Raw genomic sequence first — 27,997 nt, forward strand, 5'->3', positions numbered from 1 at the left:
CTCTACTGGAAAAATGTGAAATATAAACAGCTCCAAATTGCTTGCAGTTGAATGAAAGGTAGGATACATTGTTGTCTTTTGTTTGTTTTTCTTGCTTTTTTAAATTTTTGCTAATCTTAATTCTTTTTTTCACAGTTGGCTAGGTGTTGAAATATTCTGAGGGAAGAGAAATGACAATGTAGACATTTATAATCTTGTATTAGCTTAATAGTACAGTTAATGTGTCATGATTATCATGTAGGTATAGTTTTACAAATATGTCTGTCTCGATTAAGGAGGTTCAATATTAGTGCTAGTCTGCTAAGAATACTAATTATATTTTAAAATCATAAGCAAATTGAATTTTTCAACTACCTTTTCTAGATCTATTGAATTAAGCATAATTTTTATTTTTTGTATTTAAAACAATAAAACTTTTATTTTTGCTTAAAATGTGCAGCTTCTACCAATTGTCAAAATACAATCTCAGGTAAGAATACTCACCTCATTTTTTTTTACCTCAGACTTAAAATAAGTTAGAAGAAAACAGAGTAAACAGCACATGATTTTCTTTTAATAGCACCTTGAAAAAGTACAGTGCACTAGCAAGGGCATTAAGAGGCGGGGAAATGCCTTCAGACCCAATGGTTATAGGGCACCACAATGTATGTGAGAGCATAAGGAAATGTGGTGACAACATTGTCATGGGTTAATGTTAATGCTTTATGAGAAGGAACTTGGTTAAAATAATTTCCTTAGAGGGCAGTTCAGGACCTTCATCAGCTTCCTGGTCTTTTTGCTCTGAGGCCTTCATTTTCTCATTCTTAGCTTCTTTAGCCTGAAACTTAATTTTGTTTAGTTCAGGATCTTGTTGGGACTTATTCAGGTTTTTGTGCTGGTAAAAGACAAGGGAGAGGTGAATTGATTGACTAGGCTTTAGATGCTCACAGGAGTCATAGTGTGAAGCTCTCACAGGGCACACTGAATCAAAACTGAGCTGTGTCATGACCACCTGACCAATATATGCAGCCAAAAATATGTGCTCACTGTCTGACCAATACTCACCTAGGTGGGACAATTTCTTTTCAGCAGGTGACAGGCAGTCCTCAGATAGCAACTAGTCTGATAGAGGCTCATTTGCTTCAGAATGCTGCTCATCATCTTCCAGCAAAGAGGCGAGGTCTTGAGAAGAGTTGAGGAAGGGGTGCTGCTGGGTTGGCTGATGAGAAGTTAGTGGTTCAGTTAGACCAGTGGGAGGCTGAGAAGAAACCAAGGGCTCTGTCACAGGGGGAGACAGAGTGGGGGGAGAAGCCACTTCGCCAGGCTGTGCAATTCTAGAGCATTCCGCAGCAGCTTCATCGGCACCACTGAGTCTTCCAGAAGGCATCGTGCAGTGAGCAGTGGGGAATGCTACTTCTTTCTGAAAACCTGTAGGGGACTGTTGCATCCTTTTTCAATAGAGCTGGGTGGCTGAAGCAGTCTTCGGGGACCAGGAGAAGCCTGGAGATGCAATGGCCTCTTTCACTGGGTGACAAATGGATGGAATCAGAGAATAGGTTTTAGTGTTGTGGCCTCACAAATCTTTTAAGATAAAATAGGGTTCCTTTACTTTAGGTTGCACTGTCTCTGTTTTAATTGCGAAGATTGGCAGCAGTGAAGCCTTACTGAGGTTTATTGTTGCTGAGTTATTCCTCCACTTGATTTGGGGAATGGGTTTTTTCTCCACTGCCCTTATCTTACATGCGAGAACCTCCATCATCATCACAGCCCTCTTCTTCTCAGAACTTGGGAACAGGCTGAACGAAACATGTTCTTTTTTTTTTTTTTCCTTTGCGTCAAGGTGCCAGGACCTCAGTGGTCCCAGATTTGATCTTGGCTTCCATTACCTCCCTTCAGCCAAACTCATCTGTGTCTGAAAGTGTATAAAGAAGTAGCACATGGAGCTGCTTATCTTGAGGAATAACACCCAAAGAGCAGTTATCTTCTTGAATTAAAGTACAAACCACAGGGCTTCCATTATTCATGTTGTGAATGTCTCTGTGGGGTTGGGCAGAGAAGTCCAGGCCAGCAATGATGCCAGAGAAGGAAAAACTATCCTTGCTGCCAAGCTAACATTCTCGTGCAACATTTTCATGTTCCACTGATTTTGGTAAGCTAATGGAGCATGTTGCTTATATATTGGAACTAATTGTGTAGCCAAACTCTTTAAGTTATCTTCAAGGTTTTTTTCCATGGCCTCATGTTCTACATAAATTTGTTCCAGTTTTATATATTGTCTTTATGGATTATGTCCTTTAGTAATTCTTTCATAGTAGGTATATAAGAGAGAGCTTGAATCAATTCTAAATCTTCTGGAGCTTGGGCCTCTACCAAACTTAAAGCCATTAAAGTACATACTCCATGAACAGCCAAAGGAGAATGAAGTGCCACATGTCTCTGGATCAATTCCTTAACATGTACAGGTACGATTTTAATGGAGGGTGCATCTTCGGTTGGTGGGATGCATACTGTATGACCTTAGATTCTTGGTGAGCTCTGTATACAGCCAGTCAGCCACTGAGAAGCGATTGCCATCCCACACCATGATGAGCATCACTATCACAGCAGTTGGACAGTGGTGGCCTGTACACTGCTAGACCAGAGAGCTTTTTCTGTATCACTGCTTCTTGTTAAAACCCACTTAATGATTGGACACCTATTAGAGCTTTTCCCTGCATTACCAGTGTACACTACTGTTTCTATCCTTATTATGTTTCCTTTTTCACCATACATATTCACCATGATTTCCCTGACAGCAGCAACACCTGGTCCGGCCTCAGGTGTATATAATATGAGCCTTTGATTTTTCGTGTAACTCGATCAAGACAGTTGCAGGTGGGCAGTTCAGAATCTTTAGTTATAGACATCAGGTGTTTTGTAGGGATAGTAAAGAAATTCATGGCATATTCACCAGAATTTCTCTGTGCATGCTTTGCTGTGGAAAACTGATGTTTCAACAGTGGGTGAACCTACTTCCTCTTCACTTTTGGTAGAAACCATTGTAATTCCACCTGAACATGCAATATTTACACTCCTAAGAGTTGGTGCTGACTTCAGTAAGGATGTCTCATGAGAGATGTAAGGTAATGTTGTCAGTCTCTGGTACATGAGTTGCTCTTTAACAGCAAGCATGGGCTTCTTTTTCCAACAATCTCCTGATGAGGTAGATTTTGTCTTTTTCTGGGTTGTGTTCTTTTACTTTGTTAATGATGAACTATGATTATTTTGGACACTTGAAGGTGGTTTCTATTGCATTACACCCTTCTCCTGATTGTATTTTTGCTGTACATTACATGCAACAAGGCTTGTCAGTGTACTTTCAACATTTTTGTCCTCTGGTTTTATATAATTGAAATTAATTATTGAAGCAAGTTATGTCAACTGTGTTGCAACATGTTCTTCAATTTGAGTATGAGCTGCATCTTGACCTGATAGGCCATCTATACCAATTTTTCTTTTTTGCTACTGTCCAGTAACTTGTTACAATATCCCAACTTGTTATTTTTTAGGGGCAACTGATGGAAATTCTTGCAACAGCTGTCAAGAGTAATTCTACCTTGAGTAATACTTTCATTGGTATCACTCTTGGATGAATTTAATTCTGGCTTAAAAAGAGATAACTAGCTGTTCTCTGCTCTGATTCTGCATCATTCTCTGACTTTGATGGGGAAGAATTCTCTAATGGGGCTTCTGAGAGCTGAGTCAAGATCTCTATGGCTGCCACTTCCTCCAGTGTTAATCTCTTACCTTTCATTAAGGATAAGAGACTTGGTTGAGATCCATCTTTTGGTTCTTTACTTGGTATAACCTCAGGAGTTTGTGGTTTATCAACTTCATTGTGTGTACTACCATGACAGTTTATGTTGGAGTGTGAAGAATGTGGAATGGAATTGCAGTTAAAGCCAGACTGCTGGAAGACTAAAACATTACTTCTCCTTTGAGATGATAACAACTTGCATTAGTAGCAACGGAGCTCATGGCAGGTGTCTTTTAGGAATTTATAAGATTGTTTTTAAATGTCTTGTCACATTCTTCAATATTAAATTTTTTAAATGACACATTTGTTTCCATTGATAAATAGTGTACATGTTTAGTGCCATTTCTTACAGTTTGTACAAACAATTTTGGAGGTTTGTCTCTTGTCAACTTCAGAGTTTTTCGATTTTTCAGCTTCTGGGACATTAGCACTGAAATCTCCTTTGACATGATCAGTTAAATGTAATTTCTTGTTTTACATCTTCTCCACCTCAATGGCTGTCATGCTTTCTTCAAGTTTAGTTATAATTTCAAGGGGATGTGGATTCAATTCCAATCCTTGTTCTTCCCCATCTACTGTAGTCCATGGATTCTGACTTGGGAACATTTACTGATTTGTTGTCAAAATCTTCCTTTAAAACTTTGGGTTTCTTTTCCCTCTTGGGCCTCTTGATTTCCTTTATAACCTCGAAAGGCACAATGACAGACGATGTCTTTTTCAGCTCCTAACATTTCCTCTTCTTAAGATCTGATGGCTGTTCTTTCTCTTCTTGCAACTAGTGCATTCACCAAAGTTGCACTTCTGCTGGTAGGGTTCACAGACCTCATATTGCTTTCATTTCCTTTTTTTTTCAAAGTGGGTAATAAAGTGGTTTAAGAAGGAGAAGAGGAGATACTGACCAGTCAAGCTGGCATAGTCACCACTGTGGAGTTGACAACATGAACTGTGCTTGTTACGCTGACCTGGGAGCTCCCTCTTTCTGATTCGCTGGGACCTGCCTGGGAGAGTTGGGCAATACCCAGTGAAGCATGGAAGAGTCTTCTCTCAGGGGCTATTAGGAAACCCCGAGTGTTATCTGGCAGAAAGCTTATATGAACTTGCTTTTCATTTTCTACATTGCTTATAGCCATTGCTGGAGGTAATGAATTTTTCTCTGGGGTTGATGATGATTGAGGAGTGTGTCCTGAGTCCAAAGGCAAAATCTACATAGCACTCTGGACCACAAACCCATATGAGACAGTGCCGTAGGGCTCAGGCCATTTGGGAGGAGCATGATAGGTAGCACTTAGATTTGGAGGAACAGGAAGGAAGAGAGGCAAGTATGGGGCAATGCCCCTACTCATACCAAGGGTTTCTTGTTGGTCTAAGATAGTACCAAAGAGCTCTTCTTGGACTGGAATAGCACCAGGAACCTTTGTTGAATCTGGGGTCTTACCCAGGGCCTTGGCATGAAGTTGCCACTGATGTGGGATAGCACTGAAGATCTGTCCTAGGACAGAGGTGGTATTAGCAACTTCCTGTTGATTTGTAGTAGCTTTGAGGGCCTCTTGATGATCTGGTTTAGCACCAAGGGTTGCTTGTTCTTAGCCTGCCAAAAGGAATTTTATTAGACATGTAGAAGATGTAGACCTACCAAGAGCCAACCAGTTTCTAAGGTTCAGTTCAGGTATAACCTTGTTAAAACTGGAGGTGGGATAGCAATCATATTCACTTTTAATGGGATCTGTGTAAGAATCAGATAACTTAAGGGATTCTACTCATTAACCCAACTCTTCTAATTGAATTCTGGGGTTTCCTTGAGAGATGACTTTGGCAGTTGTTCTTTGTGGCAAAGGAGCACACACAGTGCCCTTAGCAAACAGTCTTGGGGAACCACTAGTATCATTCAATGTTTCTTCAGAGAATAGTCCTTTACCACAGCATGTCCTTTCCAATGGACAAGAAAGAATCTCAGCTGCAGGGCCACTGAGGGTAGGGATATTGATTTGAGAATGTTTAACCCTTTTGTACCAGGACTGAGTTGTCTCTTGGCTCTTACTTTTAATTAAAGAGGGATTTTGTACACCAGACGGAGCCTCTATATTAAGAAGGATGTGGGTGTCTTGCATTGGGACTGAATCATTTTTTGAGCTCTTTACTCCCAAGTCAGTGAGTATCTTATAATTACCATCATGTAGCTTTTCTAAACCCTTAGAAGGTGGAACTTTCTTGAAATTGGCTATGACCAGTAGGGGTTGGGAGAGTCGCCTGCTAAGAAAGGTTCTTCTTAGAGCCACTGTGAGCCCATTGCAGGTTAAGAACCCTGGGTTCTGAAAAGAAACCTCAGTCCTATCCAAATTCATGTGTGCTGTTCCAGCTCTTGTCAGAAAGCTTCTGACTGGCATGGATGGTTTAGGTTCTGTTTTTTTTCTTAGCATCTCTTTCTTGAATTAATTGCTTTAATTTTCCAGGGCTTAAAGCCTTGACTGATGCCACATTTTTGTTGGCTGTCTTGGGTGTCTTCTATAGTTTGCTGTTTCTCTTTTTGTTTGCATCTTTCTTCCTGACTAATCTGGAAGCCTTGTGTGGCAGGACCCAGACATAGCTGCAGGGTAGAAAAAAAAAATAAGAGGCACAGGAAACAGTCCTTTGTCCTTTAGAAAGTCTCACTTTAGAGGATAATCTGGATGCAGTGTTCTTAATCTCATTCACACAAGGTTTTGGTGCTTACCAGTGCATTATGAGGGACACAGATGATCACCCAAAGAGGACATACTAAGGGCATGGTTGTGGAGGGAGGTGTCACAGAGTTCCCATGCCCTGTCTGGGCACACTACCCTCCCAGCAGCTCCAAGTGTTCAGCAAGTCCAAAACTCATGAAATCTCCTAGCTCAAAAGTTTTTATAGAAAATGATCTCCAACAAGACCATCCTGACTCTGCTCCCACTGCCACCCTCTGCCTTTCCCGGAAGCTGGATCACTTTTTTGTTGTTTTTATATTCTGTAATATGTTGATAGATTTTATTTTATTTATTTTTTATTTTTATTATTTTTTAATTTTATTATTATTATACTTTAAGTTTTAGGGTACATGTGCACAATGTGCAGGTTAGTTACATATGTATACATGTGCCATGCTGGTGTGCTGCACCCATTAACTCGTCACTTAGCATTAGGTATATCTCCTAATGCTATCCCTCCCCCGTCCCCCCACCCCACAACAGTCCCCAGAGTGTGATGTTCCCCTTCTTGTGTCCATGTGTTCTCATTGTTCAATTCCCACCTATGAGTGAGAACATGCGGTGTTTGATTTTTTGTCCTTGTGATAGTTTACTGAGAATGATGATTTCCAATTTCATCCATGTCCCTACAAAGGACATGAACTCATCATTTTTTATGGCTGCATAGTATTCCATGGTGTATATGTGCCACATTTTCTTAATCCAGTCTATCCTTGTTGGACATTTAGGTTGGTTCCAAGTCTTTGCTATTGTGAACAGTGCCGCAATAAACATACGTGTGCATGTGTCTTTATAGCAACATGATTTGTAGTCCTTTGGGTATATACCCAGTAATGGGATGGGTGAGTCAAATGGTATTTCTAGTTCTAGATTCCTGAGGAATCACCACACTGACTTCCACAATGGTTGAACTAGTTTACAGTCCCACCAACAGTGTAAAAGTGTTCCTATTTCTCCACATCCTCTCCAGCACCTGTTGTTTCCTGACTTTTTAATGATTGCCATTCTAACTGGTGTGAGATAGTATCTCATTGTGGTTTTGATTTGCATTTCTCTGATGGCCTGTGATGGTGAGCATTTTTTCATGTGTTTTTTGGCTGCATAAATGTCTTCTTTTGAGAAGGGTCTGTTCATGTCCTTTGCCCACTTTTTGATGGGGTTGTTTGTTTTTTTCTTGTAAATTTGTTTGAGTTCATTGTAGATTCTGCATATTAGCTCTTTGTCAGATGAGTAGGTTGCGAAAATTTTCTCCCATTTTGTAGGTTGCCTGTTCACTCTGATGGTAGTTTCTTTTGCTGTGCAGAAGCTCTTTAGTTTAATTAGATCCCATTTGTTAATTTTGGCTTTTGTTGCCATTGCTTTTGGTGTTTTAGACATGAAGTCCTTGCCCATGCCTATGTCCTGAATGGTAATGCCTAGGTTTTCTTCTAGGGTTTTTATGGTTTTAGGTCTAATGTTTAAGTCTTTAATCCATCTTGAATTAATTTTTATATAAGGTGTAAGGAAGGGATCCAGTTTCAGCTTTGTACATATGGCTAGCTAGTTTTCCCAGCACCATTTATTAAATAGGGAATCCTTTTCCCATTGCTTGTTTTTCTCAGGTTTGTCAAAGATCAGATAGTTGTAGATATGCAACGTTATTTCTGAGGGCTCTGTTCTGTTCCATTGATCTATATCTCTGTTTTGGTCAATAAATGTAATCCAGCATATAAACAGAACCAAAGACAAAAGCCACATGATTATCTCAATAGATGCAGAAAAGGCCTTTGACAAAATTCAACAACCCTTCATGCTAAAAACTCTCAATAAATTAGGTATTGATAGGACATATCTCAAAATAATAAGAGCTATCTATGACAAAACCACAGCCAATATCATACTGAATGGGCAAAAACTAGAAGCATTCCCTTTGAAAACTGGCACAAGACAGGGATGCCCTCTCTCACCACTCCTATTCAACATAGTGTTGGAAGTTCTGGCCAGGGCAATTAGGCAGGAGAAGGAAATAAAGGGTATTCAATTAGGAAAAGAGGAAGTCAAATTGTCCCTGTTTGCAGATGATATGATTGTATATCTAGAAAACTCCATTGTCTCAGCCCAAAATCTCCTTAAGCTGATAAGCAACTTCAGCAAAGTCTCAGGATACAAAATCAATGTACAAAAATCACAAGCATTCTTGTACACCAATAACAGCCAAACAGAGAGCCAAATCCATTCACAATTGGAACTCCCATTCACAATTGAACTCCCATTCACAATTGCTTCAAAGTGAATAAAATACTTAGGAATCCAACTTACAAGGGACGTGAAGGACATCTTCAAGGAGTACTACAAACCACTGCTCAATGAAATAAAAGAGGATACAAAGAAATGGAAGAACATTCCATGCTCATGGGTAGGAAGAATCAATATCATGAAAATGGCCATACTGCCCAAGGTAATTTATGGATTCAGTGCCATCCCCATCAAGCTACCAATGACTTTCTTCACAGAATTGGAAAAAAACTACTTTAAAGTTCATATGGAACCAAAAAAGAGCCTGCATCACCAAGTCAATCCTAAGCCAAAAGAACAAACCTGGAGGCATCACGCTATATGTTGATAGATTTTAAAAGGCTAAAATAACCTTATAATTGTGGGATAAATGAAAATTATTTGTGAATCACATTCCTTTTTATATAACACTAAATTTGCTGTGGTAATATTTTGATTAAGTTTTTGTACCTATGTTCATGAGAGACATTGATCTTTGATTTTTATTTTGTATAATGTCTTGGCCAGATATTATGCTGGCCTTGCAAACTATGTTGTGAAATGTTTCCACTTTACTATTATTTAAAAGACTTTTGCTAAGATAGATCCTATTTCTTCCTTTAATATTTGGTAGAATTTCTCAGTGAGTTTGGATATGAGCCTGAAGTTTTCTTTGCTGGAAATTTTAAATATGATTTATTTATGCAATGATTGTAAATGTTTTCAATTCTCTGTTTCTTCCTAGTTCACTTTTGGCAATTAGAGACCTAAAACATATAGACTTTCTAACTTACTAGGATGATTTTAAAACTAGTATCCTTATCATCTTTTTACTGATGCCACATTTTTGTCTGTGAGTGTTGCAAGGATGCTCTTTTTGTATTGATACTGCATTTTAGTGCCTTCTCTCTTCCTTATGTGCTTGACATTGTCCAGGGTTCATACACTGTGTTAATTTCTTCATACAATCAACTGTTGGCTTTGCTAATTTTTGCTATTTGTTTTCTCTTTCACATTTTTTCCACTTTTAAAAAAATAATATTTTATGTTTTGTACAATATTCTCTTTTTCTAAATTCTAAATTTCTATAATGAATATGTAGATGATTAATTTGATGGCTTTTTTATTTTCTAAATTTGTCTTGAAAGTTATGTTTTCAATCTAAACCACAGTGAGATATCATCTCACACCAGTCAGAATGGCTATTATTAAAGAGTCAAAAAACAACAGATGCTGGTGAGATTGTGGAGAAAAAGGAACACTTTTGTGCTGTTGGTAGGAATGTAAATTAGTTCAACCATTGTGGAAAGCAGTGTGGTGATTCCTCAAGGAGCTAAAATCAGATCTACCATTCAACCCAACAATCCCATTTCTGGGTATATACCCAAAAGAATATAAATCATCCTATCAAAAAGACACACATGTGTATGTTTGCTGCAGCACTGTTCACAATAGCAAAGACATGGAATCAACCCAAATGCCCATCAATGATGGATTAAATAAAGAAAATGTGGTGCATATACACCATGGAATATTATGCAGCCATAAAAAAGAATGAGATCATGTCCTTTGCAGGAATTTGGATGGAGCTAGAAGCCATTAACCTTAGCAAACTAACACAGGAACAGGAAACCAAATACTGCATGTTCTCACTTACAAGTGGGAGATAAACAATGAGAACACATAGTCACATAGAGGGGAACAACAGACACTGGGACCTACCTGAAAGTGGAGAGTAGAAGGAGGGAGAGGATCAGGAAAAATAACTTATAAGTACTAGGCTTAATAATCAGATGATAACATAATCTTTACAACAAACCTCCATGACACGAGTTTACCTATGGAACAAACCTGCACGTGTACCCTTGAACTTACAAGCTAAAAGAAGAGAAAGTTATGCTTTCCTTCTAAGCACAGTTTAGCTGTATATTGCAAATTTAAATATTCAGTATTTTCATTGTTATTTCAATTAGAAGTACATTTCTTAATTTCCAGACATTTGGATAATTTCTAATTATCTTCTTATATTTGACTCAAATTTAATTTCACATAAAAAATAATGTACCATTTAACTTTTTGGAAATTTGGTGAGACCTATTTTAAAGTTCAACATTTAAATCAAGTTAGATCTGGACTCAGAGTTTACCACCAGCGTTTGTGCATGATCTTAATCCAATTTTAATTTATCACTCATTTTTCCAATTTAGAAAGCACATATAACATAATATGCAAAATTGCTAAGAAATTAACAAATAAAATGTCAGTTTTCAGACACATAATAGTTTCTCAATAAATTGAAGCTTTTTAAAAATTCCTTTCTTTATTGACTTAATTTAGATTTCCATTGCTCTATAATTCTATCTTGATCATCCTCTTGTGCTCCAGATTTCCCTCGAGTTTTGCAAGGCTTACCTATCATCGTTCTCTTCAGTTAATTGCTCTGGAGGCTTTTCTTAATCAGCAAAGCTAAAGTAGCCATTTGTATACAATGATTATCCTTTTACTTAGTCTTTATTTATATTTGTCATATCACTTAACCTTCTATGAAATTATCTGTTTGTAAATGTTCTTATTTCTGTTTCTCTCTATGCAATATGAGTCTTATATAGCTTTTCATTTAAACCTAGTGTCTAGAACAGATCATGGCATAGAGTGCATTCAATATATATGTAGGTTGAATGCATTAAATTCTGATTGAAAACTACAACTAAAGAGCATAAAAGGATCGAAAGAATGTGAAGTTTTCTAATTCTATATAAAATTAACAGCTCAATTATGTCTTCTTGCCAATCTGAAAACTTGTCTTATGTTTTTTATAAAAAGGTCTTCACCTTGAGATGAGAACCCATTTATTAGGCATTTTGATTCATTTAGGACCTAAAAATAAATAAATTTAGGACCTAAAATAAATAAATTAATAAGCAACTCTACCCTATTAACTACAAAAAAAGTCTGACAACAGCAAAACAGTTAAGAAATATCTTGAAACTGTTAGAGCTATGTTTGTGCAGGGATAAATCTAGAAAAGCAATCAACCGTAGTAGATATGAGCTTATGCTTTGGAGTTAAAGGCAATTCCAGCTGGGCCTCTGCAACAGAGGAACTTTATGCCCAACTCACATGCCTGGGAACTTGCTGTCTGCTTCGGTTTGCATCCAGCTGTCAGGGTCTGCATGTGTATACCTGATGGCTCTTTTTGCCCACTCTTCTTCATGTATGAAAGGTAATACTCCCCACATGTGATTGGCCCAGGAATTAAAATTCACAAAAGATTACCTCAACTATTGACTTGGTCATTGCTCTAAAATTAATTCAACGTCCTTGTCTCCCAGCTGTGATAATTCCTAGGTGTGGCATTCACAATTCTCAGATTTTCCCCATGATATTAAACTTCAGTGGCCCACAGAGTTAGACGTCTTATAGTGAATGCTTTACTGACTGAATTTGCTTTTCTCTGTCAGTTTCTTACTCTACGACTGAGATTACCTGCATTTCTTAAGTAAATTGCTTGTGCTGAAACTTTAATTTTAGGCCCTTCCACTTACAACCTGTAATTTTGGATAAAGAAATTATCTCATATTGCCCTTGTTTGCTCATCCGTAATATGTATGTAAAAATTCACCCATATTACCATTTTGCTGTAAGGTGTAAATGAGTTAAGATGTATAAAACACTTAGGAGACAGCCTGGCATATATTAAGTATTCAATAAATGTTATTAGTCTTTTTATTGTCTGACTTGACTTTGACTAGTGCCAAGTGCTTTGTACAGGTTCTCTATGAAATTTTTACAGCCACCTTATACTGATACTTAAGGAGGTAAAGTAACTTGCCTGGAGTTACAGAGAGGACTTGAAAATGAGAGCAGAGCCCATGTGACCTCAGAGCGAGTACAAATTCTTAAACAATTTCATTGTTACTTTAAATTTTATCTTTAAGTTTGGTAAAGTATTTGGTTGACAATAGATATCTGATGAGTAGACATGTAAAGAAAGTACATATCTCATTAAGTTTATAAAAATCAGTGTTTAAACTTTAGTATGCATAAAATTCACTTGGGTGGACTTTCAAAATCAAATTTGTAGTCCCTTTGATTTTATTTATTTATTTTTAGAGACAGTGTCATGTTCTGTTGTTGTAGTATAGAGTGCAATCCTACCTCACTGCAACCTCAAGTTCCCGTGCTCAAGCGATCCTCCTGTGTCAGCCTCCTGAGTAGCTAGGACTACAAGTGCACACCACCACTCCTGACTAATTTTATTTTATTTTATGGTAGAGATGGGGTCTCACTATACTGCCCAGCCTGGTGTTGAGCTCCTGACCTCAAGTGATCCTCCCACCTCAGACTCTCAAAGCCTGAGGATTACAGGTGTGAGCCACTGGGCCCTGCTCGTTTGATTTTAAAACCAAATTTTACACTTACAGCTCAACTGCGATTCAACTGGTATGAGATGATATTCCCGTTTTTACAAGCACTTTGATTCTTAATCTAGTGCTACACAAAACACATTAGGGAATGCACTGATAATAAAAACATAGATATTTTCAGATCCTGATCCTGGGGTTACATTAAAGGTCTAAAAAACCATTAAAAATTTGTCTCTTGGAACAGGTTTTGTATAATGAGGCCACATTAGAATGAGACGTTAAGACAGTTTTTAAGTTGTTTTTTTTTTTCTTTTTTTTTTTTAATACACTGGGATCAAGTGGATCTTTTACAAAAGAAAGGTTGGTTTTACTCACATTGGATCACTATGCCCTATAGTTTTCTTCCCCCCAAAAATTACAAAATAAAATCACTTTTTAAGGTTTTTCTTACAGTTACTACATAGAATCAGTGGGAGGTCCAGTCACTGCACTTCAAGAATAGGAAGAAATAGCATTGACAGTATGAGATGTTTGGACTTTCTGTATTCTGTTCTGTGTACAGTTCCAAAATCAAAGTGTAGTCATAATTTTTAGACTTCTTTGAAATGCATACTTGTTGCCTCTGTTCCAGAGTTTTCTAGCAAAATAATGTTTATTAGAAGATGTTTCAACTCTCAGATTCTTTGATCGTCCTTCCTAGCTGGGAAGTATCTCTGGATTTTCTGGTAGAGTCACCCACTTGCTTCCTTTCACTGGTAAATAAATGAGAAGCTACAAGAACTTCTGTTTCTCTTCTATATCCATAGGGAATTTGTTTCTCTTAAATGAAAACAGCAAATGGCTACATGATTTAAATTGTAACTTTGTACCAAGCCATCATTTCAAAATCCTCAACACTAAAAAAATGTCTAATGCAAGAAAACATGAAAAGCAATTAATGTAGTGAGGCTATTTTGTGTTTTTCTACCAAATCAACAAATAAATTTTAAGCCCATTCCTGTTCTTTTTTTTCCACTTTCTCTTGCAGTTGGCAGCTAGAGTGTTTAAGTCAAACAATAACTGGATTATGAATGTCTGCCAATTGCTTTCATTTTTTTGCTAACAAACACAATTTTTAGATTCCTGGCTGAGTCAATAAGTTCCTACACTGAATGGAAAAATTAACCCATGCAGATTAAACTGAAAAACAACAACAACACAGTTTGGTAGCACTAAGAGATTTCTGAATTATTCTGTACTTTCATGTAAGGGAGTGAGACTTCTCATTGAAAAATACTGAACATTAGAAATGTGTGTCTTAGTCCTTTTCGGCTGCTATATCAAAATACTATGCACTGGGTGGCTTATAAACAGAGAGATTTATTTCTCACAGTACAGGAGGTTGGAAAGTCTAAGAACAAGGTACTGGCAAATTCAGTGTCAGGTGAGAGCCCACTCTCTGATTTATAAGTGCTACCTTCTAGCTGTGCCCTTATATAGTGAAAGGGACTAACTTGCTCTCTTTTATAAAGGCGCTAATCCCTTTGTGAGGACTCTGCTTTTGTGAAGCAATCATCTGCCAAAGACTCCACCCCCCAATGCCATCACCTGTGGAGTTACAATTTTAACATATGAATTTGTGGGGTACAGGCATTTACATCGTAGCACTATGTAGTCAATATACATTGCATTTATTATTTATTAATTTATTAATAATCATGTATTAGTTTTTGCATATCTTCCTGTTTGCATTTGCTGATAATCTGTATTTTGACAAAAAATTATTTGCAGAACAGAGAACAGTAACCTGACGTTTTTCCCATTCTTGTTTGTGTACACAGTAAATTTACTAAAAAAAAAAATAAATTAATGAATAATATTTAGGCCATCTGCTACTTTCTGAATCACATTAAACTCAAGTTTTACTCTAATGCTGGCATAAGGAACAAGGAATTGTGAGATAATTTTATAATTAGATTCATTTTGCATTGTCAGTAACTAAACTTTTAATAACAGTACAATAAAGAATTATCTTAAGCAGAATTGTTTTCTATAGAAAAAAAGTCATAGGCAATCTTTACTATTATTTTTATGACCAACACAGATTTTTATGTGCCTTATAATTCAGTTCCATTAATTAAACTCTGTATAAAAATGATAACATCTTATAGACAAAAGAGCACTGACCCACTTTTTGGAACAATAGTTTCTCAAATGTCCCAGTAGATTTCATGAAGTTTACTCAGAACTGGATAATGATAAAAATGCAGGATGAAAAGAGCTTAAAGATAGTACTATTGGGATTTGAGATAAAAGAACTAATTTAAACTGACAACGTAGTGAGCATTTTACCATGGGCATGATGATGACAACTAGATCTGATTTTTTTGTTTGTTGCAATTCCAAATTGCTATTCATTAATATTGGATTAAATAGAGAGATGGAATGAGAGTAAATGCTGTAAGAAAGATAAATATCAAATATTTACAGTGTTTACAATGGGAAAGGCATTGTCCTTAATACTAGGAGGAATAGAAAGATAAATGATCTCGGATAGCTAATTCAAAGAGCTCTTTCCAATCAGAGTTTCTTATTATAACCTGAAACTGTGCCATTAGGAATATAAGGAGGCATAGGAATATAAGGAGGCACACATATTTTTACTGGTATCCTATAACTGGGGTATTAACTATGTGCTCCTTAATAGGTAATTGTCTTCACTTAGTCTGAAAGCAAGGTCCAAATCAATAATTCTAAATAGCAGTATACACAGTTACACCAATTGACACGTGTTGACACAGAAATAAATATTCTTAATCATCTCTAGAAGAAAGAACACCAGATTTTCTCATCTTTTCTAGCCATATATAACTTGAAGAAATATGGGCAAGAGACCCTTATGTTATATATATATATATATAAAAAACATATATATATAAAACATATATATATAACATATATATGTTATATACATATAAAACATATATATACAACATATATATGTTATATATAAATATAATAGATAACATATATATGTTATATATAACATATATATAAAATATATATATATTTTATTGACTGGAACCCTGAACAGTTTTTGAGTATTTAGCTACAGTGCCACAAATTCCTCCAGCAATGTAATGATAAGCAAAGCAATGAAATACACAGGTTTTGATGTGTCAGACTCTTGGTACTGCTAACATGTGGATAAAAGTGACATCATTTTCACCTTAGAGAAAAATATGTAGGTTTTTGTTAGAGGGAAAAAAAAGATCTCCTTTTGCATTTTTTAAAAGGAACATTTTCTTCTCTTTTTTCTTTTTCTTCTTACTACTCCTCACCCCTCTCTTCTTCCTTATTCACATATTTATCAGAATTTCCTTTAGTACCACAATTTACATGAAATACACCTAGTAGTTCATCTACAATACTCTTCTACTATTTTGAATCCTGTTCTAAATTTGGAGATAATAAGAGTTGTAGGATAGTAACATGATCCTTTGTATAAGAAATGAGTTTTACAGACAAAAAAACACTTAAAGGTAAACGAAAAATTACCATTATGATATTTGGTGCAATGAAAACATCCTTTCTCTGATCCAAATATAGATAAACATAAAGTGTATGTGTTAGGAATTTACAGACATTAATAATGATAATACTAAGCAAAAGCAATCACGATGGACTTCATAAAGAGGAAAGCAATAACCTTAAGTTGAGGGTCTACAGAGGGCTGAATAGAAAGTAAGAACCTATGGAAAGTAAGAACCAATGCTTTAATGCCTGCTTTGGATTGAGAGCTCAACATATCCTGTAAATAAAACCAGGATCTGTACATTAAGCTGGGTGGGTATTGATTTCTGAAACTGTGGATTAGGACCAAGTAGCTACTCCCACTGTTCCCGTTCCAAGCTTTCATCTGGAAAGATTTTAGATTTTACTCGTTAGTGAAAGAAGTAGAAATGGGGGTAGACACAGAACATCTGCCTGACAAGAAACTGCGTTTTTCACCTTATAAGCAGTATTACATCTGTGTGCAGCTGAAGAGACCCAAAGGAGTGAAGTCACAGATATGAAACGGAGAGCTTATGCAACCCATAGAGCTGGTCTGTTCGGGAAAAAACATCAAAATGAGTTCACAAAATATTTTCAGATGCAAGAAGAAGCCCAGTGCCATGCTTGAGTTAAGGTTGATATGATTAGCAACAGGTTCAACAAATGGACAAATTTATGCTTGATTAAATTAGATTAGTTGTGCATCCTGAAAAAAATTATGTAAAAGTTTCTTTTAAATATCCATAGTTTAAGCAGGGCAGAAAGGTAATATAGATGAAATAAGTACAGACATATAGAAAACATGACCATTTAAAAAAATAAAACTATAGTCATTGGAAAAATTATAGGAACTCTTAAAACTGCCCACAGTTGAAGTTAGAACTTGCAAAGTAGACAATATAATTGAAGAAATGTTTCAGAATGAATCATGTAAGGTAAAGACATCAAAAGAATGAACTAGTTGCAAGATGTAAGAGATCAGGAGCTTACAAAGCAAAGCAGCATCAGGGAGATCACAAAACAGTGAACAGTGACTCACTGAGCAGGTGAAGTGTCAGAAAACAATTTGGATTTAGAGAAAGATATAAATCCTCATATCTGAAAACTGGATGTATACTGAGAAAGATGCATTTTTAAGCTTGTACACACTGAGTCCAGGAAAAAGAGAGGGCAAAGGGGAAAGACATTAGAGTGAAGAGTGAGACCAGCCACAACAGAATGGCAATGAGATTAGCTTAGTTTTCTTATCTGAGCAAAATACACAGAAGTAATGTCTTTAATATACTAAGCCAAAAAAGTCAAACCAATAATTCTATGATGTTATATTTTTCTTCATAAGTGAGATTGAAATAAAAACATTTTAGTCTTACATTGCAAGAAACTTTTACTGCTCATAGATCCACTATTATTAAAGTTCATAAACCAATATAAACAATAGATGGACTAAGATTGGGAAAGAATGACAGGTGCAAAAATCAAGAATAGGCACAGAAATTATTCCAACAGTTATATGATCTAGGTAATAATTATGAGATTATAACAAAATATTTAAAAATATTATGTTAACAAAATACTAAAGCTCGAAACAGAAGTTGAGGAATTGTGATTCAGCAGGAAGTTAAAGTTGTTAGAAAATCCAAAGATAATACATATATTAATAATAAAATGGCAATCATTAAAAAAGTAAATTTAGAATAGATACTTTTCCAAAAGGTTGTGAAATAATAGAAATGAAAACACCAGATAAATCTATCAAAATCCGAAAAGAAGAACAAAAGTAGAGAAAATATAAAACCAAAAAGATAAATCTGTATTCCTCAGTTATCAAATTAATAGAAATAAACTACTATGCACTGCAATTTAAAATCAGAGATTCTCAGATTGAGTTTTTTTTTAAATTCAGGTAGATGTTCTTTATAGTTAATTACTGAGTTAGCCAATATAATAACTTGGTTAAAAGTGAAAGTTGGCACTGAAAACTAGCTGTTGGAATATTGTTAGACTGGTGAGCTATATGAGAAGACAGGAATTGTCAAACTTTGCCTTGGGTCTCCTACATAACTTTCAGGGGCCTACTTTCTGGTCCTGTGTTTATTCCATATTTTGAAGTCAATCATTGTCAGGTTGTTGTTCATATGGCTACTTTCTCGCCTCTGTTTGGTAGAAAAAAACAAGACACTGCAAATGAATGTTCACTATGATGGCCTCTCTTTTTGTTAGGAGATGTCTATGTTAAATCTGTAGTTTCCTTTTAGAATTACTTTACTCATATAAAAAATATAAATTTGTGCCATATTTTATTTTATTATTATTTTTGAAATGGAGTCTCACTTTGGCAGGCTGGAGTGCAGTGGCACGATCTCAGCTCACTGCAACATCCGCCTCCCTGGTTCAAGATGTTCTCCTGCCTCAGCCTCCCAAGTTTCTGGGATTACAGGCCCTTGCCACCACACACAGCTAATTTTTTGTATTTTTAGTAGAGATGGGGTTTCACCATGTTGGCCAGGCTGGTCTCGAACTCCTGGCCTCAGGTGATCTGCTTACCTCAACTTCCCAAAGTCCTGGTATTACAGACATGAGCCATAGCATCTGGCCCAATTTTTACAAATGATGAAATTTTTATTTTAAATAAGAATGGTCATTTTAGGAAATTATTTTACATGTCAAAAGCCAACAATTAGTGTATTTTAGAGAAACTCAAGAAAAAAAAAAGACGACTAAATATTAAGTAGTCAGCTACTTTAATCTGTATGTTGATATTCAGAAATTCAATTCTAAATCCAAGATATCATTCAAACACTGTGTCTTCTGAAACTTGCCCCTTGCATCTTTCTTGCTTTCTAATCAGATATGTGTGCATAACACGTGTGTACTTTTTTATGTCCTAGTGTTTCTCATGCCTCAGCCTCCCAAGAAGCTGGGACTACAGGCGCCCACCACGATGTAAATTAACTACACTTTATTATTTCTGTTTTCTCAGGAAAGAACCATCACATTATAAAATTGCTAGACCACAAGGTGAACGGTAGATCTACAGAATTTGAATATAAATTTCAGATCTAGAATCAAGCTAAGAACTGTAATTTAGAAAGAGAGGCAGACTTTTTCTATAAAATTTAGAATTTTGTCAGATGTTCACTTCCTAGATTATTAGATATGTCAACTTATTTACCTATTTCCACCTCTGATGAAGAAAAGTGATTAAAATCAGCAAGATAGGAAAGAAAAGATTTCAGTAACCCAGCTTTGCAGAATTTTGAAAACTGGCTTTATAGGGTATGCAAAATAGAATATAGACTCCATAAGGGCGTTTTAGACACCTTATAAATGTGGAAAATTCATGCATAATCTGTATCTGTAATAAATCTGTAGAATAACCATGCTCTAAAGGGATGTTTTGAACATTTCCAAATGGATATGTTTTTTTTACTGCATGGATAGATAGATGATAGATAGATAGATAGATAGATAGATAGATAGATAGATATGAATGATAACATTATGTTTCTTTTCTCATGATGATGTCCTTAAAGAAAAAGGGCACCATGCAGCAGTTAAAAGAAAACACTTAAAACCGTGGATGCATAGATAGATTTGAAATCATGTCAAGTGAAAAAAATAATATTGCAGAATGATACGAAGACAATGAAGCCTATTATGTAATTTTAAAACACAAATAATAATATATTATACATAATTGCACATGTAGTGTGGAAAAGAAGAAAAATACAGACAGGAACAATAGACTCAAGAGAAAAATTGCTTTGGAGATAGAATAAAGGCATAGGTTTGTGCTGGTTGTCAAAAGAGATGCTGATTTTATGAATAATGTTGTATTTATTTTGTTTAGAAACATTGAGGGGGCTGGGCGCTGTGGCTCACACCTGTAATTCCAGCACTTTGGCAGCCTCAGGTGGTGGTTCACTTGAGGTCAGGAGTTCGAGACCAGCCTAGCCAACGTGGCGAAACCCCGTGTCTACTAACAATACAAAAATTAGCCACACATCGTGTTGGGCGCCTGTAGTCCCAGCTACTTGGGAGGCTGAGGCAGGAGAAACACTAGAACCCAGGAGGTGGAGGTTGCAATGAGCCAAGATCACACCACTGCACTCCAGCCTGGGCAACAGAGCAAGACTCTGTCTCAAAAAAGTATATATATAAATAAATTTAAAAATAAAACAATAGGCCGGGCACGGTGGCTCACGCCTGTAATCCCAGCACTTTAGAAGGCTGAGGTGGGAGGATCATGAGGTCAGGAGATCGAGACCATCCTGGCTAAAATGGTGAAACCCCGTCTCTACTAAAAATACAAAAAAAATTAGCCGGGCTTGGTGGCGGGCATCTGTAAACCCAGCTACTCGGGAGGCTGAGGCAGGAGAATGGCGTGAACCCGGGAGGCGGAGCTTGCAGTGAGCGGAGATCGCGCCACTGCACTCCAACCTGGGCGACAGAGCAAGACTCCATCTCAAAAAATAAATAAATAAGTAATGAATAAATACAAATTAAAAATAAAACAATAAAAAACATTGAAGGAAATAAGACACTAAAGACAAGCTTTTTCACTGGTCAAGATGGCTCAGTGTGCTTATATTTAAATGTTTCCCTACCCAAAACACATAGCACTAATAGATAAAGAGGAAACTAAAAAGTTTTAATGAGGGTTGCATACAAGACACACATATCTGAAGGCCATAAAAATATAAACCAGACTGGTGAACAAACTAAAGACGTAGGCTTGCTAGGTTTTTGATCCAAAGTAGAATAATAAATGTGTTTAAAATGTTTCTCTTAAGATGGGATCCAACTTTTTTGTGGTAAGCCAGAGACCAGGAATATGGTTCTTCAATTTACGAAAAGATGAAAAAAATACTGTAGCTAAATTCCTCTTGGAGCTAAATATTTTAGCACAGAGAAGAACAACACAGACGGAACCTTAAGACCAAGAATAGAGCCAAGATATTCCTTAGTACTGTTGATGCAAAACAAAACAAAACAAAACAAAAGTCAGATTACTTGGGATGCATTTGTATTCAAAAAAACCTATGCTGAGTACTTGATGTGACACAAGGAATTGCAAACCATTGGAGCTATGGTGTGTCTCAGAAGGAGATGTCAGGAAGTACTTGTTAGAAGATTAGAGGAGTGTTAAGTGAATTGGATGGAGGAGAGTGCATGGAAATGGGAGTCTGTTTTGGAATCAATGCTGTCAGCAAACAGGTGAAAATGCAGTAATCATTCAGGGTAGCTGGGAGAGAGGGATGCTTGATCACTTATTTGGTTGCATTGCATATTTGTTTTCATGATTCTTGATAACAGAATATTCGTGTTATTGTCTTTTTCCATCATGATCACAGATAGACCGTGTCGGTTGGTATTCTGTCAACATTTTTATTTTCAGCATGGCAACTTGATAGCCTCACTCATGGGAACTAGAATAGATACAAGATGTCAGCTGTCAGGACTGCACTTTATTTTATTTATTTATTATTTTCTCGTCATCACCATACTGATAAACCCAGAACTGTTTCTAGATGAGGGCTACACAAGATTTAGTGAAGGCACTCGTTACATCACAAATTTAAGGAGAATGCACAAAGAAAGGTGGAGAAGAGAAAAATATAAGTAAATATGAATGCTTGGCTTAACCAAACTGTGTGGGCAAACCCAAACCCTCAATTCCACAAATTCCACAAATGTAATAATAAGGAAGATAAACAAATTAATAATAATTTATGAAATGCACTCCAATTATTTTACTGAAAGATTTTGAATGGCTGCCTTAGGTAGGTATAGGCTATTTAATGAAAAAAAAGAGGTCATAATTTTCTTAAAAATTATAAAATAGTTATCAATTCTGGTATGAGGATATGTGACTTATTATTTTTATACCCTCTTGCTCTACTGTATATTTTTAATTTCTCAAAAACAAGTTTCTAAAAATGATATGGGAGCGAGGCAGGAAAGTGCTGGATAGAGAAGGGCTGGGTCCCTATAGAGGGACCCACAAACCTAAATGAGAAGAGGCATTTCTGTTTTCATGCCCCAAAAGTTGCCTTTTGGCCTGCCACACACTCCCATTCTGTGCCCATAAAATCCCGAGACCCTAGCGAGCACAGAAACAAACAGCTGAAGATTGAGAGGAGCAGAAGAGCAAATTGACAGACACCAGCAGACACCAGCAGACCGTCAACGGCAGTGGAATTCAGCAGGGGCAGTGGAATTCAGCAGGGGCAGTGGGATTCAGCAGGGGCAGTGGGAGGAGAGTGCGGCCGCTGGGCGTCCCAACTGCGGCGGAGGACCATCATCCCCTTCCATCCCCCTTCTGGCTCCCCATCCATCTCACTGGGAGCTACTTCCACCACTCAATACAACCTTGCACTCATTCTGCAAGCCCACATGTGATCTGATTTTTCTGGTACATTAGGGCAAGAACCCGGGATACAGAAAGCCCCCCGTCTTGTGTATAAGGCAGAGGGTCCAGTTGAGCTGCTTAACACAAGCTGCCTGCTGCCTGGAGAAGGCAAAGCCGAAAGAGTGCACTATAACACACTCCCACTGGGGCTTCAGAAGCTGTAAACACTCAACCCTAGACAAGGCCGTGGGGTCAGAAAAAATACTCCCCATGACCTGTCCCTCTGCATGCTCCCCCAAGGGGTTTGAGCAGCAGGGCACTGAAGAAACAAACCACACCCCTGTCACACGCCCTGCGAGGGGAATAAGAGAACATCTCCGCTTTCAAAAACGTGATGGGATAATTGAGCACCCAGCATGTATTTAGCGTCTAGAACCAGAGTGCCATTCTTGTTATTCTGAATTATAAAGAGAGACGATATGATCTTACCCTCAAATGTCTTACAGCAGAGTTGAGAAGACACAGCTAACAAAGTGTAGTGTCAGAGAAATAAATATAGCACAAAATTGTATTGAATAACACAGAACTTATACATTCATTAAAGATATATAGAATTAAAGAAAGTTTCATCACTTTAAGTCATGAACAGCTATTTGTTTTTCAAATTTTGGTCAAAAGTCAAAATAAATCTATGACAATCTAAGATGGAGAAAATAAAATATTCTGTATGCTTATTACTAGAGATAGTAGTTAATTTTATCAAAATTACCAAACGTGGAACATGTGTGCTAACGTTGCCTATGAATGAATTTTTCAACGGTTATATAAGATACATGAAAAAAAGATATATTTTATTGTTCTATTTAATACAATTTTATATTTTTTAATTTTCTTTGTTTTTACACTTTACATTTTTTCATATTTCTTCCACCATGTCTTAATGTAATTAGTTATATTAAGTATATGTGTATCAAATATTTTCCCTCAGTTTATCCATTTTATTTTGAAAAATTGTAGTGAATGCAGCCCCCAGTGCACCTTTTGTGGTGGGGGCATCTGCTTTCTCAGTTGCTGGGAGGGTGGAGGCACCTGTTTTTCTCAATTTCTGGGAGGGCCACCCTGAGTGTTCGCAGCACAGTGCCCTCCCCGGGTTTCCCTTGGCAAAAGGGAGCTGCTTCATTCAAGGAAATGTTTCACTCCCTGGGACAGCCAGGTCCACTGAGTGGGTTTTGAGGGAGTAAAAATCTTAGACTCCTTGCTTCCATGTGAGGCAGCTTTGAAGGTCAGCTTCAGAGCTGCCAGAGGGATGGGCTGACCCTCTGTGTCCACTGTATTTCAGCTTAACTTCTTCCTCTGTCCAATCTTGCTTTGCTTATCCTTTAATGGCTTTTGTTCCAGAGAGCAGTCCCTAAAAATCTTCTTGTATGCTAAGCATCTTCTTAGAAATTGTTTCCAGTGAACCTTCTATAAAGAAAGAAACATAATAAAGTTTACAATCTGTAAATGGAAATGAAATCTTGCACAAATTTGAGTGCAATTGGGATTTTTTCTCAATGATTCTACATTAATGTTTACTAGTTATCAAATAAATCCTTAGTTTCCTGAATATTGAATTTATAAATATTAAATCTAAGACTAAATTAATATTTTCAATTTTAAATAATTTTTAATTTTAAATTTTTTTCTCCATTGAAAAATTCAAATAAAGCTATAGATTTCCTCATCTATTCCCTAAAATATTTTATCAGAGGAAATGTAAAATGGCTTCTGTGGGTAAGATAATAAAAACAAAAGGAAATTACATAATCACATTCTTTCATCATAGAAACCTTAAAAATATTAAAAAATCATGCTACAACTAGCAGTCTCATCAAGGTTTCATATAATAAAATAAATGAAAACATAAAAAGACTTTTCTACTATGTTTATCATCTAGTTTTAACACACAAAAAATTCAACAACAAATTCACAACAAAAAATTTTGTTGACTCTTAAAATATATGAAACAAAAATTCAAGGTCTATATCCTTTGGTGGCCAATTAGTATATTCATCCATGAATTGTTTTAACAGCTTTATTGAGATTTAATTCACATACTATAAAATTCACTCATTTAAAGTGTACATTAAAATTGTTTTAGTATATTCACATATATGCAACCATCACCACAGTCACTTTAAGAATATTCCCTCACCTCAAAAAGTCTCCCTGTCCTATTGCTTTTAGCTATCAATTCTGTATTGTGGGTCTCCCCGCTCCAGTCTTAAACAAACACAAATCTATATTCTCTGTCTATAGATTTCCCTGTGCTAGACATTTCATATCAATGGACTGGTTTATGTGGTCTTTTGTGACTGGTTTCTTTCGCTCAGTATAACGTATTTATGAGTTTCATGTTTTATAACGTATTAATAATTCATTATTTTCATTGCTAAATATTTTTGTGTGTATTTTATACAACTGCTTTTTAAATCAATTAAAGAAAGGCTTTAATGGTGTTCATTATAATTACGTAATTATCTTTACCAGTGCTCTTGGTTTAATTCTGAGAATGAGAGGAAACGCAAAACAGTTTTTCGCTTCGAGAAACTTCCATAAATTTGAGAAAGTAACTTATAAAGTAGGGGCTGGCACTTAACCATAGTGGGGACACAGAGCAGAAAGTGATCCTTTTAATCAGGGGTTTGATAAAGGTCTCAACATGCAGGTGCCATGAAATAATTTTTATGAGTATAAGAGATATTCCAGGAGCATCTGAAAACGTGTGTGCAAGAATGTCATATTTCCTCAACAGGATAAAATGGTGTTGTGGCTCCTCCTTGCATTACAGAACAACCAGTGTCAGCTGTGTGGTAGGCATACCCCAGACAAAAATATGTAATAAACAACTATGAAATATGGCTGTACTTATTTTATCCACATCATTTGTAGCATGTAATATTCTCATTTGCGTTTATTTTCTGTGTTTCTTAGATAAAAAATAATAAAAGAAAATTAAATTCTCACTCTGCTATTTAAGTTATTGTTTCTTTATTACCTGGGAAGTTGTAGAAAACATTAAATAAAATTAATCCCAGCACTTTGGGAGGCCGAGAGGGGTGGATTACCTGAGGTCAGGAGTTCGAGACCAGCCTGACCAACCTGGTGAAACCCCGTCTCTACTAAAAATACAAAAATTAGCCGGGCATTGTGGCAGGTGCCTTCAGTCCCAGCTACTCAGGAGGCTGAGGCAGGAAAATCACTTGAACCCGGGAGGCAGAGGTTGCAGTGAGCTGAGATCCCGCCATTGCACTCCAGGGTGACAAAGCAAGACTCCATCTCAAAATAAATAAATAAATAAATAAAATTAAAAAGTTTTAATGAATCTTATGTTTTCCTTAATGCCAGTGTGAGTGAGGAAATACAGTTTTCTCAAAAGAGTCAAACATATGTCTTAAAATTTTACCTAATTGAAAATCTTAGGATAGTTAAATAAAGAGAATAAGAAGAAAAAGTAGAAATATTTAATTCAGATACATTTCAGTATTTCACTAGACTCAACCAAGTCCCTTCACTGACAAGATATTTGTTCCAGGGCCCAATATAGTATCCAGAAAGCAGTGTAGAATGTCATGAAATTCTAATTGTACGAAGAAGTCATATTGGAAATGACTGAAAAATTCAAATGAACCTGTATCAGTCCCCCTTCTCCCAATGTACTCTTTTAGGAATAATTGGCACAATGCTGATAAACCATTTACAAACATTATCATTTTAACAGATAAGAAATTAATTCAAATCTATAGATTTTACATTAAAATATCTGCAAACATAAATATATTGCAGAATTCTGATAATTGATCAAACTAAGAATGGCATCCTATGTGTAGAGATTTTTCCCTTAATTTATTCTATTCCAACAAGTTATGTTTTCCTTCTCAAAAGAATGAAAAAGAAAATGTTTGCATTCTTCTACTTTACTAGTCCATGCTACGAATAGTATCATATTTATAACAGTATCAATAAAACACTAATGCTTTGAAAATCAATGGCATTAGAGAGAACTTTACTACAGCTTGTATGAGCAGCTATATGACAGGTTTTATACTATTTGAAATTAAAATAATTAATCTCCAAGATTAAATATGATCGAAGAAAATAAATAAGTCACTTAAATTATGTAACTGTTTTAAAATTATTGATTTGTCATCAAATAATTATTTCAATTCCCATTATTTTTATTATTCATATTTATGATAATTTTGTGGTTAAGTTTATTTCTCAGTATCAAATATCTCAATATCACATCAAAAAGCTACAAAAATACAAAAGTGGAATCAACAATTAAGGTTACAATCCAAAAAGTAAATTAAATTATCAGATTCAGAATTTCCAAATCATTATTTGGTTCACTGACTCTTGTGATAACCCCAAGACAGTCAGGAGGATACATTATGGGCAAAATATTAATATTATATGGTGTGACTGTCACAAATTATGGGTAGGTAGTAATTGAAACAACAGAATTAATGGAAATAAGGAAACCTCAACTGTGCTTCAATTATTCCTGAATGTATAGTTTGGTTTCTAATACATATCTTGGCTTCCAAAATTTTTTCCATTTACATATTTTATGATTATTTTTCTCACTTGACTGGTGATCAGTTAATTATAATAAATAGAAAGTAAGCATATAGTTACAAAACTAAGCCTCATTGGACATTTGCCTTAGCAAATACGTTTTTAAAACTAAAGTCATCGTCATAACCATTTACCATGTAGTATCGTTTAGCTGTTTGTCACCCAAATCTCATCTTGAATTGTAATCCCCATAATCCCTACATGTCATGGGTAGGACCCTGTGGGAGGTAACTGAATCATGGGAGCGATTTCCCCTATGCTGTTCTCGTGATAGTGAGTTCTCACAAGATCTGATAGTTCTAAGAGCATCTGACTTTTCCCCTGCTGGCATTCATTCTCTCTCCTGCTATCCTGTGAAGTGATGCCTTCCGCCATG

General features: G+C 36.2%; 1 pseudogene; it reads right to left on the minus strand.

Annotated features, from left to right (window-relative positions):
• Positions 1-614: 614 nt before the first annotated feature.
• LOC129392942 (methylcytosine dioxygenase TET1-like) lies at positions 615-27,996 on the minus strand (annotated as a pseudogene).
• Between the last annotated feature and the right edge of the window lies 1 nt (position 27,997).

The sequence above is a fragment of the Pan paniscus genome, chromosome 14 (assembly GCF_029289425.2).
Source record: "Pan paniscus chromosome 14, NHGRI_mPanPan1-v2.0_pri, whole genome shotgun sequence".
NCBI lineage: Eukaryota > Metazoa > Chordata > Mammalia > Primates > Hominidae > Pan > Pan paniscus.